The sequence below is a fragment of the Dromaius novaehollandiae genome, chromosome W (assembly GCF_036370855.1).
Source record: "Dromaius novaehollandiae isolate bDroNov1 chromosome W, bDroNov1.hap1, whole genome shotgun sequence".
NCBI lineage: Eukaryota > Metazoa > Chordata > Aves > Casuariiformes > Dromaiidae > Dromaius > Dromaius novaehollandiae.
In genome coordinates, this window is record NC_088130.1 from 10,560,960 (window position 1) to 10,564,660 (window position 3,701).

General features: G+C 47.9%; 1 pseudogene; it reads right to left on the reverse strand.

The window, feature by feature from the left end:
• Nucleotides 1-1,250: 1,250 nt before the first annotated feature.
• LOC135324299 (vesicle-associated membrane protein-associated protein B/C-like) lies at nucleotides 1,251-3,387 on the reverse strand (annotated as a pseudogene).
• Between the last annotated feature and the right edge of the window lie 314 nt (nucleotides 3,388-3,701).

Genomic DNA, 3,701 nt, shown 5'->3' on the forward strand with positions numbered 1-3,701 from the left:
AATCTCATGGTCAGGGCTCTCCAGGGTCCTTCCACCAATATGACGGAGCAGTCAGCTTGATAAATGGTGCACACCCCCTGCAGCACCATGGAGAAAGCTTTCCTCCCTGCTGCTGCAATTGTCTCTCCTGCACTAGCAAAGAGAAAACACTTAGCTGCCTTCTTGCACCGAGGAACCTCACTATTATGTTTATGCTGTCTGTGTTAATTAGAAGATACATTTTTTTCCCTAATTAGTTATTTCATGCACAATGGCAAACACAGGATATGGCCTTGTTGTGAACTGGAGGAAAAGAAAAATCCTCAGCTTGGAAAATGACTTTTGTTACGGTATTCCCTGGCCTCAAAACATGAAAGAAAAAGGCCAAAAATGAGAACCCTAAATAACCTTAAATAAAAGATATTCACTAAAAAAACAGCTGAGTAAAGTAGTTGAACACATGCTTAACTTTGAGCACATGAGCAATCCCTTACAAAGCAGGGGAACTTCCCACAGGCTTACATTATGCCCTTATTGGATCACCTTGTTGAGTTGCAGGTAATGGATAAGGCGTTAACATAGGCGCTAATATAAGCGCTGCATTAAAGTCCATTCAGCAAAACATTTAAGCAAATGCTTCTTTCATAGTTAGGTTCACTTTGCTTCAGCAGTACTTTAGCACCTGCTTCCCTAAACCAGCACCTGCACTCATTCAGTAGTGAGGAGGGGTCACTGTTTTTTCAACTGTGCGTAAAAATATAAAAGGGAGGTGGAGGGTAGTGAAAGGGCCTTAAAAATCAGATTTGAAAACTCAACTCTGTGGCATATGACGACACGGACCTGAGGTAGGGCAGCGCAAAGATCCTTTATTGAAAACACAATGGCCGGTTATATAGCAACCAAGCCCAGCCACTCCTCCTTCCGAGTATCTCCTGAGCATTGTGGCATCTTGTGATAGGTAGGAAGACATCTCCTGATCCCTGGCAGGCAGGCAGGCCGGCCAGCAGGACAGGCCCACCGTAGCTGCTGGCACGTAGGCAGGAAGGCCCACCATGACTGCTGGTACGTAGGCAGGAAGGCCCACCGTGATCACTGGCAACTCACGTGCACACGTTCTGGCCACAGATCATAGTTACCACATCATCACTTTCTGCCTTAGAGATTCTCTGCTGTCTTACACAGTGCCATCCTGTTTCGGTCCCCAACATATCCCCCCTTTTTAATTTTTAAACTAAATATTGCCAGTGCAGTGTGTATTTGCACAGCAAGTACTTGATGCAAAGCCCTTCAAGTCATTCTCTGCACAAGGCTTATTAAGCAGGGGAGATAGATAGCAAGGGCTAGAAATCTTAGCAAGATTACCAATCCACACGCCAGTACCTTCTTAACCCACGACCCCAAACCTAACGTCCAGTCCTATCCCTCAAAAGGGTTCCACTCTGATTCTATCTACAACTTATTAGTGAGGTCGTGTAGTCGCGGTAAGCTTTTATGAATCGATAGTGACCCTGCACGAGGCAGGCAGGTATTGCCAGAAAACGTCCCGACATGGGCTCATCTTAACGGGCTCTCAGTCCTCGTTTGGTGTTTCGAGGGATGCGTCAACCATCTTAACGGGCTCTCAGTCCTCGTTTGGTGTTTCGAGGGATGCGTCAACAGGTCGAATCAGCCGTGCAGGCATCCAACGAGGCCCGTTACCTGTGGAGACACAAGCATAACCTTTCCCCCACGTTATTAAGTCTACTGGTTCACTCCATTGACCCGTTTCAGGTTCTTGTAGTGAACCCGAGGCTGTTCTTGCCACGTAGGGCATGAGAAATGCTTATTAACTGCACTTTGGTCCGTATAACGGTTTAAGAGGTTGAGAACATATAAGGCTTTCCACAGCTGCTCTTGTGGGGAGGCACCGGGGCTATTCCCCCTTTTTTGTTTTTCAAGCATGTCTTTTAGAGTACGATGGGTACGTTCCACTATTGCCTGGCCAGTTGGGGAATGGGGAATTCCGGTCACATGAGCGACCCCCCAGGTTTGGAGAAATGCCCGCGTTCGCTGTGCAGTGTATGCGGGACCACTGTCAGTTTTAATTTTGAGTGGGAACCCCCACTGTGGCGAAACAGGCAAGCCAGTGACGACATACATCACGGCCTTTTTTTCCCCCAGCATAGGCAGTAGTGACAGCGTAATGGGAAAGGGTATCTACAGAGACATGGACGTATTTCAGTCTTCCGAATGAGGGATAATGGGTAACGTCTGTCTGCCAGACATTGCAGGGTTGCAGGCCTCGAGGGTTGGTCCCTGAGTAGGGTGGTAACGGGGATACATTTTGGCAATGGGGGCAACTTTGGATAATGTCTTGGGCCTAGTCCCTTGTGATATGATAAGTTTTTTGTGGCGCTTTTGCATTTTAGTGGGGAAAAAAAAAAAAGAAATCATGGGACAATTTAGCCTGCTGATAGGTGTTAGGTATCAGCACAGCTGCCGTAAAATGGTCAGCAACGCAATTGCCTTGGGCAGTCGGCCCAGGTAGAGTGGTGTGAGAGCAAACACACAAAACAAAGTAGTCATGCTCTCTTTGCTCCAACAGAAACAACAGTTGTTCCTTCAGAAGAAGAAACAATTGTTGATTCAGAAGAGTTTTTAAAAGGGAATCGTTCCAGGCATTGGATGACGCCCGTAACGTAAAGAGAGTCAGCAACAACGTTCGAAGGCTGTGCCTTGGACAGTGTGAAGGCTCGGACAGCAGCTGCAGAAGCAGATATTGGGTGGTTTGTCTGGGGTGTCTTCTTCATCCGAAGTCCATCTTCTTCCTTAAGCTGTTTATTCTCCTCCGGTAACCTCTGAACTTCTACTTGAAGCCTCTTATATTCTTCCATTACTCTCTTAACTTCAATGTCATCCAAAGAGGAACTTATTGATTTAGACATTACAGAAGAATCTGTCTTTGTTGCAGTTGCGGATACAATTTCATTTCTATGTCATAAGGCGTATCATTTTCCATTGGTAGCTCAAACACACGCCTAAGTTTCGAATGCATGAGTTCTTCTGGTTTTGCTTCTTTCCATACTGCTTCCATATCTGAAGTATCAGCTGGAGCAAGCATAGGCTGTTGGTTTTTCTTTTCTTTTTTTTTTTTTTTAAAAGCCATAAACTAGTGTTTACTTTTCTCATTAGGATCATAGTCCAAAGGCTGTAGCATCACAGAAACATTAATTGATGTTCCTGCATCGATAATTGCACTGTTAGGTCTTACACAGTATCTACATGGTGCCGTGGTCTTAACTTTGAAGCACACATTCCCGTCTGCAGGATTGCCGAGCTTCAGGTTTGCGGTGACACCATCTGTGAAAGGCCCTTTGAATCTGAGCTCGTGCTGCCGTTCCAGGCTGAGGCCTGCTCCGCTTTCGCCATGTTCCTCCTCCTGCTGCTCGGCGGAGGCAGGCAGGAAGGGGAAGGCGGGCGGGAAGGGGAAGGCGCCGTCCCCGGCCGGTGTAGTCACGCCCCACCGAGCGGCCCTGGGGCCATGGATCCTTCCCAGAAGGCCGGGTCAGTGTTGGGGGGGGGGGGGGGTTGTGGGCAGTCCGCACTCGCGGGCGGCCCCATCTCTTGAGGGAGGGGTGGTTCCAAAGGGGCCGTAAGATGGACACAGCAAGGCATATTAAGAGGTGGACAGAGGTCCAGCTCCTGTTCCGGATCGATCGGCCCTGGGTCAAATGGATCGTCAG